Genomic DNA, 15340 nt, shown 5'->3' with positions numbered 1-15340 from the left:
CCACCATCTTGGAGAACAGCCTTTATTTCCCTGATTCCGAAAGAAGATCAGGATCACACTCAGCCAAAAAACTACAGGCCTATATCATTACTTAATACAGATTATAAAATTTTTGCTAAAATATTAGCAAACAGGCTGATGTCAGTTATACAACAAACGATTCACAATGATCAATCTGGTTTTATACAGGGAAGACAAATGAAAAGTAATGTAAGACAAATTGTTAATATATTGGAATATTTGGGGAAGAATAACCACGTCCCCGCAGTGCTTATATTCTTAGACGCGGAGAAAGCATTTGATCGAGTGAATTGGCAATTTCTAATGAAAATAATACAAAAGATGCAGCTTGGAGAGTATTTCACACAATCTATTAAGGCAATATACCAGAAACAGACAGCATAAATTATAGTTAATGGTAGCTTAACAGAATCCTTTAAAATTGAAAAAGGAACAAGACAAATTGACTCGATGATACCAATACTCAAAAAAGATGCAAATTTGGAAGAATGGCAGAAAGGTATTAATAATTTTGTTTGGGCAGGAAAGAAACCGAGAATAAAACGTAAAATAGTGCAAGATATACATGAAAGGGGACGTTTGAAAATGCCCAACTTAAAATTATACTATGAAGCAGTAGTTTTATCAATAATCAGCGATTGGATTAATTTAACAGAGGATAGAATACTGAATATTGAGGGATATGATTTGGTATACAGTTGGCATGCATACTTAATATATGATAAGAAGGTAGACAAGATTTTTAAAAGCCATATTTTAAGGAATGCTCTACTGCGTGTCTGGAAAAAATATCAAGTTAAATGATAAGATACCTATGTGGGTAGTGCCCACACACGCAATAGAGAATATAAGTATAGAACAAAAACAGGATGTAATTACATATAGACAGCTTCTTAACATAGAAAGAGGTGTACTACAGTTAAAGCCTTTGAATGTACTAAGAGAGGAAAGGGTAATTCAAACCTGGTTTCAGTATGGACAGTTACAGGCCAGATGGAAAAAAGATCAGAAAATTGGTATCATGCAAAATGAGGATAATTTGGGACCAGGGTCAAAAGCATATAAAAAGGTTGTATAATATACTGATAGAAATGGATTCTGAAACAGAGTTAGTTAAAGATTGTGTGATAAAATGGGCACAAAACTTTGAAGAACCAATAATGATAGAAACATGGGAAAAGATTTGGGTAAGGAATGTAAAATTTACACAAGGTCAAAACTTGAGAGAGAATTTCTATAAGATGTTTTATAGATGGCATTTAGATCCTAAAAAGTTAGCTTGTATGTATCCGAATTTACAACCTAAATGTTGGAGATGTGACTGTGCTGACGCTAGGTATTACCATATATGGTGGACTTGCAAAAAAGTTAAAGCATTTTGGATAAAAATATGGTGGATTATTCAAAATATTCTTAAAAAGAGGATAAAGTTCACTCCCCAGCTGTTCTTGTTAGGGATAATTACAGACTGTACAGTTATAGAAACTAATTTGATTCTGAATTTAACAACGGCAGCAAGATTGCTGGTGGCACAGTACTGGAAGAAGGAAGAGTTGCCTACTATTCAAGAATGGACGTTAAAAGTAGTAAACTTAGCAGAGATGGCCAAAATATTAGCATATCTCAAGGACCATTCAGATGAGAAATACAAGTTGGAATGGAGAAGATGGATTGAATATATTCAATATAAATATCGGACTAAGAAATTCCAATTAGCTTATGAGTAGAAGAACAAGGATTGGTATAATTTATCTAAAGTTAGCTTAACAAAAGAAGAGTTAAAGTACAAGAGGAGGAAGATGTTAAAGTTAGTTAGCTTTATGTTAGTGTATGATTGTTAAATGTTTAAACCTTGCATTTTGCTCTGGGAGATTGGGTGGAGGGAGGGTTGGAGGGGGTGGGATCGGGGTGGAGGGAGGGGAGGGGAAATATTTGTAAAATTTATTAAAACTCTCTAATAAAAAAAAAGAATGCCTCTGAGAAAACTCAGTGACTGTCTTTGCAAGATGACTGAAATTTCATCCAGCAACTTTTATCCTACTGGTGGATCAGGTCAGGAAGGAAGGAAGTGGAACAGCATGTGATACTGTGGCTGAAAAACACTCAGCTTTGAATATATATGTGGCGGACTCTGGATTTGCAAATGACAAGGTAGCTTTGAAAAGAAAATGGCACAATGGTTTTGAAAGGGAGAGTAAAATAAAAAGCAATTTCTCTTTAATGCACTCTAATCCCACTATATACCAGCTTTTCCCCAGTCTCTGCTCTGGTCCAGCATCCATTTCAGGGGATGTTTCACTCTTGGATAATCATCTTCCTTTCTATTAGGAGCCCTGAATATTGACCTTGATATGTGAAAAGTTGATGGTGATGGTAGGCTTCAGTGCAGCACCTCTGGCTATTTTTGAAATGAGAATATGCACCACTCAAGTCTTCCAGGAGATGTGGAGATCCATATTTCTATGAAAATATACAATTACAAAAATATAAATAAACATGTATCCTTAAAAAAAACTAAGTAATACTCAGCTGACTATTGATGAAGGGATAGGAGCATCTGGATTCCTCTACCCTTGTCCTTCCACATGTTCGGGGAGTGATTGACAGTTTTGTTTTCCTGCCCAATGATGACATGTACACAGGAGAAAAGCAGCAAAATTCTGCTTACTGCTCCACTGAAAATAACCCACATTGCTTTCTCTGAACGTATCAACAGATCCACCAGCATACTTTTCTCAAAATGGTCATGTGGATGAGTTATCCAATCCTACTTCTTGTGATGCCTCCTTAAATGTTTATTTTTGAAACTTCAGACAAGGTATTCTAAATTTTGGCTCCTAATTTAACTTCCTTATGCATCCTTGGCTTCTCTTTTTATTTTATTACTAGCTGATAACCCAGCATTGTCCGAATATTTATTTATAGGGGGGAAATGTTCGAACAAAATTAATTCCTAATGTTGGATTTTCCCTCTTACCAGAGGGAGCCCCCTTGTGGAGTACTGTGAAGCCATTACTATGGCAACTCCACTGCACTGTACAATAGAAGCCATTTTGCAGCAGCACAATAGAAACCATTTAAAGGCACAACAGGCTTTATCTTAACAGAACACCCCCCCCCCAAAAAGAGTGTTAGGGGTGCCTTTCCCCCACATTTTGTCTCCAGAGAGTAAGTCATCTGTGTACCAAGTTTGGTTGAAATTGCTCAAGGTGTTCTAGAGTTATGCTGGAACACACACACACACACACGCACGCACACACACACACACACACACACATTTAGATATTATTATTTATTTATTATTTATTAGATTTTTAGACCGCCCCTCTCCCAGAAAGGGACTCGGGGCGGTGTACAGTCAATACAATAAAATCGGTCATAATAATAAAAATACATTTAAGATACATTTGGAGGGGGAGATAGGCTGTACTAAGAAATAAATATATTCTAATCCTAAAAACATCACAATTAAAACCCCAAACCCAATTAAAATAGAATAAATCCCCGGGAGGTAAAACTAAGAAAGTGCCAGGCCAGCTGATTGAAATAGGTGAGTCTTTAACTTTTGCCGGAAGGAACGGAGGTCGGTGGTAGTTCGAATGTCTGGGGGGAGGTCATTCCAGAGGGTTGGGCCCATCACAGAGAAGGATCTACTCCTAGGCATCGCCCGCTGGCATTGCCTAGCAGAGGGCACCAGGAGGAGCCCCTCCCTGTGTGAGCGGATAGGTCGCAGGGACGTGTGTGGTAGGATGCGATCCTGCAGATAGCTAGGTCCTATGCCATGGAGCGCTTTAAAAATGGTGATCAATACCTTGAAACGCACCCGAAAGGCCACAGGTAGCCAGTGCAGCTCGCGCAGGAGAGGTGTTACGTGGGAGTAACGTGTACTTCCCATAATAACCCGCGCGGCTGCATTCTGAACTAGCTGCAGTCTCCGGATGCGTCCCAAGGGAAGCCCCATGTAGAGGGCATTGCAGTAGTCCAGGCGAGACGTCACCAGCGCATGAGTGACCGTGCGCAGGGCACTCCGGTCCAGTAGGGGGCGCAATTGGCGCACCAGGCGGACCTGGTGGAACGCCCCCCTTGCCACGGCTGCCACATGGTCCTCCATTGACAGCCGGGCATCGAGGAGGACGCCCAAATTGCGCGCCCGCTCCACAGGGGACAGTTGTTCGCCCCCTATGGCCAGCGATGGAGTCAGCTGGCTGAACTGAGGTGCCGGTACCCACAGCCACTCGGTCTTGGAGGGGTTGAGTTTGAGTCTGTTGTCCCCCATCCAGACCCCGACGGCTTCCAAACACCGGGACATCACTTCGACAGCCTCGTTGGGGTGGTTTGGGGTTGAAATGTACAGCTGAGTATCATCAGCGTAAAGATGGTACTCAACCCCAAAACCACGGATGATCTCACCCAGTGGCTTCACATATGCGTTGAACAGGAGAGGCGAGAGGACCGACCCCTGTGGCACCCCACAAGTGAGTGGCCTCAGGGACGACCTCTGCCCCCCTGTCAACACACATTGCTTCCGGTCGGAGAGGTAGGAGCCGAACCACCGCAAAACGGTGCCTCCGACTCCCATCCCCTCCAACCGGCGCAATAGGATACCATGGTCGATGGTATCAAAAGCCGCCGAGAGGTCTAATAGGACCAGGATAGAGGAACAACCCCTATCTCTGGCCCTCCAGAGATCATCGACCAACGCGACCAAGGCTGTCTCAGTGCTGTGCCCGGGTCGGAAGCCGGACTGGCGTGGGTCTAGATAGTCGGATTCGTCTAGGTGTCATGGAAATTGCTGCGCCACCACATTCTCAACAACCTTCGCTAAAAAGGGGAGGTTGGAGACTGGACGATAATTAGCTAGCTCCATTGGGTCGAGCGAAGGTCTCTTGAGCAAGGGTCTCACCACCGCCTCTTTCAAGGCGGTTGGTAAGTATCCCTCACCCAATGAGGCGTTCGCCAGGCCCAGGAGCCAGCCTCGTGTCACCTCCCAGGCTGCCAGTACCAGCCAGGAGGGGCACGGGTCCATTAAACATGTGGTGGGTCGCAGCCGTCCACGCAACCTGTCCAAATCCTCGGGGGCAACAGAGTCAAACTCCTCCCAGAATGGTCTCTCAAGACTCGCTGTTGGCGGCTCGTCTGGTCCACTGACGGAGGTCCACCCGCTCCGGATCTGATCGATTTTGTCCTGAAGATATTCCCCAAACTCCTCTGCTCTACCCTGTAAGGGTGTCTCCCGCGCCCCCTGCGATAAGAGGGAGCGGGTCACCCTAAACAGGGCGGCAGGGCGGTTATCCGCAGACGCAATAAGAGCAGCACAGTGTCTACGTTTGGCCGCTCTTATTGCCACAAGGTAAGTCCGCAAATAGGCTCTTACCTGTGTTCGGTCAGATTCGGAGCGTGAGGACCTCCACCTGCTCTCTAGACGTCTCCTGTGGCGCTTCATCACCCTAAGCTCCTCAGTAAACCAAGGAGCCCGGGTGGGTCGATGCCGCAGGAGAGGTCGCAAAGGCGCAACCCGGTCCAAGGCCCCAGTCGTCGCCCTATTCCAGGCAGTCACTAGGTCCTCGGAGCGGGAGCGGGACAAGGCTACAGGTATTGGCCCAAGCTCCGTCTGGAATCTATCAGATTCCATCAGGTGCCTGGGGCGGTACCAGTTTATAAAGTCTGGTTCCGCCTCCTCGCGGTGGGGGATAGCGCCAGGGAAGTCCAGCCGGAGGGATGAGTGGTCTGACCATGACAGGGGCGTGATGACTAAATCCCCTAATCCCAGATCACTCGTCCACTGTTCAGATACAAAAATGAGATCCAGTGTGTGGCCCCCTTCGTGAGTGGGGCCCTGCACTAATTGGGTCAGGTCCATGGCTGTCATGGAAGCCATGAACTCCCGAGCCACCTCGGAAGCCGCTCCCGTTGACGGCAAGTTGAAGTCCCCCATGACCAAAAGTCTGGGAGTCTCAACTGCCGTCGCTGAGATTAGCTCGAGGAGCTCGGGCAGGGCTGCTGATGCATAGCGAGGAGCCAAGTATACAATCAGCAAGCCCCACTGCCTCCCTGGGCCCCAGTTCACACCAAGAGACTCACACCCGGGTATCTGAGGGACAGTGAACTCCCTCGGCTCTAAACATTCCCGCATAACCACCGCCACCCCACCACCCTTACCCAGGGCCCGAGGCTGATGGAATGCACGGAAACCCGGTGGGCACATTTCCACGAGGGGTAAACCACCCTCGTGGCCCAGCCAGGTCTCCGTTATCCCTGCAAGGTCTAGCTCCCCCTCTGAGATCAACTCATTAATGAGGGGGGCCTTGTTGGTGACAGACCTTGCATTGCAAAGCATCAGCCGCAGGCCCTGGCTCTGTAGCACCTGTCCACCTAGACTGCAGGGGTTGGTACAAGCGACCGGGCGTAACCAGCAGCCGCGGTCTCCCAACCGACCTTTGGATCTTATCCTGTCCTCGCATCCCCTCCTCCCCGCGACCGTTATAATAGGACAACCCTCTGCTTTAGTGACCTTTATATTCCCCCCCTCCACCGCATCCCCGTCCTTCCTGGACTCACCTGTCTGTCCGGCACTGGCTCTCCTCCCGGTCTGATTAGCCCTCCCCCCCACCCTGGAACCCCCTAAAAAAGATAAAAAACATTTTACTAAAAATCCCCTTAGCTTCCGGTTCCTGCAGATAGATAGATGATAGATAGATAGATAGATGATAGATAGATAGATAGATAGATAGATAGATAGATAGATAGATAGATAGATGATAGATAGATAGATAGATAGATAGATAGATAGATAGATAGATAGATATGGAGTACCATTCCCTTTGTTCCCCATACTCTGTATATATAATAATGTTCAGTAATAAAACAAAGTTTTCCCTTTTATCTGGAACAGACCTATTCCCTCCCCTTCCCCAATACAATCAAGTTAAATAAGCAATTTTGCTTTTCCTTGTGAGGTTAAATCTGAGGCATATGTATGTGCTTGTGTGTGTGTTGTTGGGTGAAAGGAACATTTCTATGGTTCCTTTTTCATGCAAAAATTCAAAACCATAAACCTTTTAATCAGTTAAGCATAACCTCTGCCATAATCCAGCATATACTATTTTTTAAAATGAAATTGCTGATTACATCGTCCCCCCTCTCGCTATTCTTGCTGAAACTCCCAGTTTCTTTTGGAACAATGCTGGAATGTTCAAGTAATGCTGGAATGGGAGAAAGGCCAGCTGGAACTGTGGAGTATACCGAGATAGAGGGTTTGCAGGATTGGTTGAATCTAGATAAGGGAAGAACTGGATTCAAACTTCCATCTATTTTTTAGATTGTGCAAATATTAAAAACCTGTCTTCGAGTATTCGATTATTAAAATTCAAAACTCAAAACAATATGTTGGAGCTGAATTTCTGTCTAGTGTTTCATCCAAGGCTCCAATCAGATTGGAAGAGGAATTTTGGATTCCAGTTCAAATCCTAAAAGCGAGGGAAAATTACTTTTCTTTTTCTGTGCTCAGATTCTCTTCTCCTATTCAGTCAGCTGAAAGATAATGAGAAGAACCTTTTTCTGAGATCATGGAGGGTTTCCTGCCAGAATAGAGAACACACACATACCGGAAGGACCAATGATTTGAAAATCTCTGATTAGGAATCACTTCATCTTAGATCTGGGCTGAAAAAAAAATTGCATGATAATTTAAATGCATCTCTTTATTGCCATCTAGCAGTCAACTGGAATTTTGCATCCCAGCTCTTAGAAGGCCTATTTGATCCAGAATTTAAAATCTTTAGATGCTCCCTAAGTTTGACCAGTGACATGCAGCCAGGTGAGGCAAGTGAGGCACAGCCTCACTTCTCATCATGAAAAGAAAAAAAAAATGTAAAAGGAAAAAATAAATTAAATGCTTGTATTTATCAATTGATCTGTACCATAAAGTTATTTTCCATTTAACTTCACCAGTTTTACATTATTTGGTATTAAAATTGCAGAATTTTCACATTTACTGTTCAACTAGTAAGGCGAGAGCTTGCGGTGAAGCTGCAGCGAGCTCAGCCTCTCAGGCAAAAGCTGAGGTTAGGCTGAGCTAGCTGCTGCGTCACCGTGGATGACTCTGCTCAACTGTTTTACATCATCTGTAATGAGACCGTATTGCTGTCTCTCTGTATGTCACTTTTAATAGTTTAGCTGATGTATATAATATGAAATGGAGTGTTTTTTGTGAACAACTATGTGTGGAACGTGTTTCTTGTGCTGAGCAATCATAAAATGCAGTTCTCCTGCCTCAAAGTAGAGGGCGCTCGTTCTTCCTGTGACTCAGTGGCAACAGAGTAAGTGACAGCCACAGAGCGTGATGACATCAAGGACAACTTTCTTTCCTGGCCGTGATCGCCATCGAGACAGAGAGACTTTTAAAACTAAAAGAAGACAATGAAAAATTATACCAACAAGTTATAGATGCTTTTGTTCAGAAGGAGCGGCGGATGGACTTCATTTATAAGTAAAGGTAAGACCCATAATAACTTCATTTTTTTTCCCAATTAAATGTACTACAGTATGTTTAAAGAATGCTGATATGAGACTTTACACATAACCTGTTAACTGCTGCCAATCAAATATTGGAAAAGATAATTTGTAGGATTTAAATGTTTGTAAATCTGATTGTGATGACATCAGTGCCTCACAAGCCATAAACCTCACTGCATGTCACTGAGTTTGACTATCTACTGAACCATTCATAAAACAGGGAAACCCATATAACACGTCAATTAAGTGATTGAAAATTGCCCTCTTAAACTCTAACTGGCTGAGACAATTGCCCTGTAACATGCAAATGCCCTCTAGGAAGTTAATAATAGAAAAAGAGGTCTTTAGTTGCCAGTTAAATTGGCGATAGCATGATATACACGGAGTTAAAATTTCACGGGCCATTTAGCTTATTCTAGCATCTTAGCCCAACACATTTACCAATGAGCAAATAAAAACACACACTCACATTGCAGATTGTAACTTCTCTGCACATATCACGGGACAATTTCCCCATCCAAGGAATAAACATAGCTATCCTTTAGAATTGATGTGAATAATTTTAAGACTTGTCCCCTATTGAGAAAAGCAGGATCCAAATGGTAGATACTTACCACTACTTTACTTAGATACAAATACCCAGGTTTCTCTTTCACAGCAAGACAGATCAAAAGTTGAGAAACATTGGGATTTCTGTCTTTCTTTTTCCCTCCTCCTCTTCCTATTCCTCCTCCTTCCTCTCTTCCTCTTCCTCCTCCTCTTCTCCTCCTCCTCCTCCTTCTTCTCCCCCCCCGCCTCCTCCTTCAACTCAGATTGAAGGCTGAAATCCTTTTTGAACAGCAAGATCATTATGATTCTACCCTGTTTCCCTGAAAATAAGACCTCCCCAGATAATAAGCCCAATTGGGCTTTTGAGCTCTTGCGCTAAAATAAGCCCTCCCATGAAAATAAGCTCTACCTGAAAATATTGCAACACAGCAGCAGCCATGAGGTGACCAAGCTCGCCGTCTCCTACACTTCAACAATAATAAGACCTCCCCAAAAATAAGGCCAACCGCTTATTTCTGGGGGTCAAAAGAAAATAAGTCCACGTCTTATTTTCAGGGAACATGGTACCTTTTCCTTTTGAAGGGCTTCACTGCCTTCACCCTCTGCGTGAGACTAGCCTGATGCAGGATCGAGGGAATTCAGTCTAGCTGCATTTCTGATGGTGATGAGCCCTTGCTAGAGAAAATGAAGCTATGCCCCAGAGCCACATTGAAGTAAATGAAGTGTCAGTGTTTAAGGAATCTAGGTTGTACTGAATCAATTCCTGCTCTGACAAAACCACTTCCATCAGGGGAACAGGGGTGGGAGGGGTGAATTCCCTCCATGCATGCATGCACATTTGGTCAGAGAGTTGCAGGAGGAGAGGAAAGGAATATATCCCACTGCGGGCACAGAATTTCACTCCTCCAACATAAGGTTGCACACTCTGACATTCTCTGGTGACAATCATTGTCCTATGTGTTGGGATTTTTGCATCTTTCTTGAACATAGCCAGTTGGCTTATGCTTTCACTTAAAATACTTTTTTTAAAAAAAGAAAATAAAGACAGCTTTAGTTAGTACAAATTACAATGTATTTAAAACAGTACAGTTATGATGTTTAATTGAATCGCAAATAGGAGACAGCACTAACCCAGTCCAATAGGAAATTCAAAGGAGGCATCTATTGAGAAGCTGGCTGCCCTTGGCCCTTCCCATCTGTTTCCCAGCTGTGAAATTATCAAGCTATCTGAACAATTGTAATTCCTGTAAGATGTGGAGAGAACTTTAACTTTGAGGTTAAACTTGGAATTGTTTTCCCCTATTGCCCTGCCACCTTTCCCCTCTATATATCAGATCTTTTATTTTATAAACTTGAAGAGCACAGACTTATTATTGTACTGATATTTATAAACTACTCTGGGACCTTACACAGAGGAAACAAATACAGAAGCTAAAACAACCCCAAGTTTAAACACGGGATAAAAGTTATTTAAGAGAAAACCTATATAACTTAAAGGTCTTTAATGGTGATAAGTCCTGAGGTAAATCAGCTGGTAAGATTTTCTTCTTACTAAAAAAAAAAGAATCCAAAAGATTTACTCAAATGTTATTTCCATCCCCCAAAAGGCTACAATTATTGTTCATAGGCCAGTTCAGAAATATAATTTAGGGATTATTCAGTATAAATTGATACTAGACCATTTGACATTACACTTAAACATAACCTTCATAAGCAAGGTTCCTTCTCCTACAGAAATATTTATCTCAGAGGACACAGAATATAGTTAATTATATTCAGCAATGTCCTTTGACCTTCTCTCTTCTACACATATTGCTTCTATTTAGTTTGGAGCAAAATATAAAAACAAAATGGAAAATTGCTATCACCTCTAAAACTGGAATGTTCAGCATGTTGTAGTAAAGCAAAGCAAAGCAGGATATTTGTGTTATCTTTAACAAATCCAAATTTTTGAAAAATATGTTTCCGCCATTCAAATCTCCTTCACCCACCACTCCTTCTTAATATCTTCCAAATGTTTGCTAACAGATGAAGTGTTAATGATGGATGGTTACTACCCAGTGGTAGGATTCAGCTGGTTCGGACTGTTGTTAAATTTAACCGGTTGTTAAATTGATAGCTGGCCCCACCCCCTTCCTGCACCGCCCCTTCCAGGAGTCCCCACATGCCCCATTTTGGCTCCCAGGTAAGAGTAGGGAGGTCTACTAGGCCCAAAGCAGGATGCAGAAGGGGATGCATCCCCCACCCCGCAGCCCATTTTTGCTCCCAGGAGGCTGCAGGGAGGTCTTCTTGGCCCAAAACAGGGTGCTGCGCCCCCCTGTTTTTGCTCACAGGGGGTGCAGGAGGCCGAGTGCTGCCTGTCACACCCCTGGCCATGGCCACTATGGCCATGCCCACCAAGCTGGTCATTAGGATAGAGAACCAGTTGTTAAATTATTTGAATCCCACCACTGTTACTATCTAAGAGAATGTGTATATCAACTAAAAAAAATGTCACTTTTGTCCACCAGGCTGAGTCCATTTCACTCTGAAAACAATGTGAAATAATTTATAGAAAATTGAACACTGAGAATGCATTTTACTCAGGGACAAAAATGGCATCGTGTGGATAAGATCTCCTTCCCGTTTTCCATTCTGACAGAAACCAATTTTCTATTAGAACAACACCCTTTCCCTTTTCCTGTGATTTATACTTGGAGCAAGTGAAGGTGGATGGTACAGGGTATTACCCCTTCAAGTTCACATAAGTCTTTATTATTAAAAGGCAATTTGGCCTTCCTATGGTACTTCTTCTCATTTTGTCTAGTAGAAGTGGTTCCATCATGTAAATCAAGTGCTGCACAATGTGAAAGCATCCCAACTTCAGTTGTAGCCTTCAAGAATATTATTCTACATTTCTGTTTACATTTGCTGACTAATAGCTGATTCTGAGATAGTCCAAATCTTTCTCCTTCCCTAGGAAGAAGGCAATGGCAAATCACTACTGGGGAAAAAAAACCCCTGCAGGGACTAGTCCAAGCAGAATTTGTCATGATTAAATGGAAGAAATTTAAAAACAAAAACAAAACCTAGATCTAAACCACCTCTGTGAGATTAGGATAAATCAGGGCTCCTTCCAAATTATCCAGAATGAAATCCCCAGGACCAGATTGTCACATGTTTTCACATAGTCTATTTATGAATCAATTAAGGAGCAACACTTATTTTGCTCAGGGAGTAGTTTTCAAATCAAGGCTTTCCTCCTAGCTTCAAAATGATTTGTGGGGATACCATGATTGAATCCGATACACACACGCACACGCACACAGACACACCATTCACACACACACACACACACACACACACACACACAAATACAATAGCAGAGTTGGAAGGGACCTTGGAGGTCTTCTAGTCCAACCCCCTCCCTAGGCAGGAAACCCTATACCGTTTCAGACAAATGGCTATCCAACATCTTCTTAAAGTCTTCCAGTGTTGGGGCATTCACAACTTCTGGAGGCAGGTTGTTCCACTGATTAACTGTTCTAACTGTCAAGGAAATTTCTCCTCAGTTCTAAGTTGCTTCTCTCCTTGATTAGTTTCCACTCATTGCTTCTTGATCTGCCCTCAGATGCCTTGCAGAATAGTTTGACTCCCTCTTCTTTGTGGCAACCCCTGAGATACTGGAACACTGCTATCATGTCTCCCCTAGTCCTTCTTTTCATTAAACTAGACATACCCAGAAGCTGTGAGGTGACCACACTCGCCACCTCCTGCACCTCAAAAATAATAAGACACCCCAAAAATAAGGCCAAGCGCTCATTTGGGGGGGTGTCAAAACAAAATAAGACCCTGTCTTATTTTCAGGGAAACACAGTATATGATAAAACTTTACATCTTATAATACAATGTCAGTGTATGCAGCCTATGCATCGTAAATATTAACTATAGTAAAGCAGTAGAATTATGAACTGTGCTTATACTATAGAGCCATTAAGATATTTATTCCATTAGCACTATATTGTTCTCCATAGCTATAGGTTGAATGAAGAAAGGGCATTTTTTAGTCATTTCATTGTGTCAACATCAATTGCTTCATGTTCCCTTTTAAATACGGTACTTGCATGGACAAAGCATCAGCCAAGGATTTTGAGCCACCAACACTTAACCCTCTTGGTGTTAGAGATTGCCTTCAAGGATTTGCTCATTTAAAAAAAAATCTGTTTTGGTTTGTGCTTGCAGTGAAGCTTTGAGATTAAAGTAAATGATTCTGCCATGCCAGTAATTCAGGGGCAAAAGTGACAAAAGCCAATAATTTATGAAGGGAAATTAGGATAGAAAGAAGAAGGAAAATCTACCTGTAAAAAAATTCAAAAACATTAGTGCCATTTGCAAGGGTGATGGTTTACAAATATAGCAAGAATAGCCAAACGAGTCCCTTTCGGGAGAGGGGGCGGTATATAAACGCTAATAATAAATAATAAAATAAATAAATAAACTACAGGCTATAATAGCTTTTTTTTCTTCCAAACCTGGAACTGGGTTATTGCTACAATTCCCACTCAGTTCTGGCAGAGGCCATTCTAATGCATTGAGTGCAGCAGGCCAACAAAGGTTATGTTACATGTGTACTCCAAATGTACCTCACTTGACATTTTTATTTTAAAGATTAAAGACAGGGCTGTGGTCTAGATGAAATTTACCATGTGTGGGAAGGTTTAAAGCTATTCTCCCAGTCACTTCCTTTCTGAAAAAAAGGGGGGAAGGGGGAAAACAGCCTCCATCTCTTCCTCTGTTGCCTAGGCAACTGGAGGATGCTAGCTTTCTTCCTTTGTTGCTTGCAGGCAGGAAAAGCTGAAGAGAAACTGCCAAATGAATCAGCAAAATATAGTCAAGGGAGTCCATTTTGCAAAAGCCTTTCTCTTCAAAATACTGCATCAGCTTTTCCATTTGTCTTTTAGAAGAATCAACATTTTTTCTCCGGCCTTACGCTCATACCATGTTGAAAAGTATGGCCAGTGGCATATGGCTAATATAGCAGCTCTGGGTGAGATGAATATATCTTCCCAAAGGAAACTATACTTTGCTGTGAGTCCTGTCAAAGGACTCACATGCACAATGAGCTGAGAAGGTCTTCAAAGTGTCCATACTGAGTTCAGAAAAATTCAGCTTCCTTGCCTCTTTGTTGACACATGAAATCTTAGGCTGGATCCCTAACACACATATTTTTTCAACAATTGCCTAAACCACAGAATATTTGCCAAAGTTATGCATGGGGAAAAGATTGACAGAACTGTACTGCTGGTTACCCTTCTCAAATTTCCATATGCTATTGGCTCTGTTCCTCCATGTCTAGAAGTCATTGTGATGTCTGCACAGAAAGATATATTTACACATGAGGAATGGAATGCATGTTAGATGTTCTATACAACTTCCACTTGATTGTATTGGAGATTCAGCTTGCAGAGAACATTTATACCTCTATGCATCAAGTTTCTTGGGACGCATCTAGGAATATTTTTTGCAGATATTAAGAGATGATAGATAGATAGATAGATAGATAGATAGATAGATAGATAGATAGATAGATAGATAGATAGATAGATGATAGATAGATAGATAGATAGATAGATAGATAGATAGATAGATAGATAGATAGATAGATAGATGATAGATAGATAGATAAGTTGCTCTCACCTCTTTCCCTGAACAATGAGACATTATGCAAATTTGCTTTTGTTTAAAATAAATATACTGAAAGTTTATTTACAAATGTACAGGTTGAATATATGGTAATGCAGTTTGAATAGGCACTATCTTTCAAACTCAATTTATGGGCAGAGAAATTGGGGTAATGAATTTCTCTAGGGGAACAGGACAGTATTTAACAATTTCTCAAGAGCAGGATGCTTCATTATCAGTAACAAGAGCACCCCTTTAAAAAAAATTATAAGCCCACTGAAAAACATTTCATGTCTTTCCTTGGAATTTAATGGAAGCCAAGGAGATTTCAGAATGCTGAGGAAATGATAGTACAATGAAAGGCAAGATATTCAATCACACCTCACACCCCTTGGTTGTCTAGAAATAAGGGCACTTGTGACCATTTCTCCAAAATGGCTCCCACCTTACATAGTCTCTCAAAAGCTTCCTTTCATCAAGTTGAATGACTGCTGATAGGAAGGAGGGCAAAAGGCAAGAAAATGTTACTCCCCAATTCTTGTTTGAAAACTCAAATGGAGCTAAACCATACTGCTGCAAAATTACTATAGATAAT

Source organism: Natrix helvetica (genome assembly GCF_964273705.1).
Source record: "Natrix helvetica genome assembly, chromosome: 2".
NCBI classification, from domain to species: Eukaryota; Metazoa; Chordata; class Lepidosauria; order Squamata; family Natricidae; genus Natrix; species Natrix helvetica.
The sequence above is the reverse complement of the archived record's forward strand: the minus strand, read 5'-3'. Positions refer to the sequence as shown.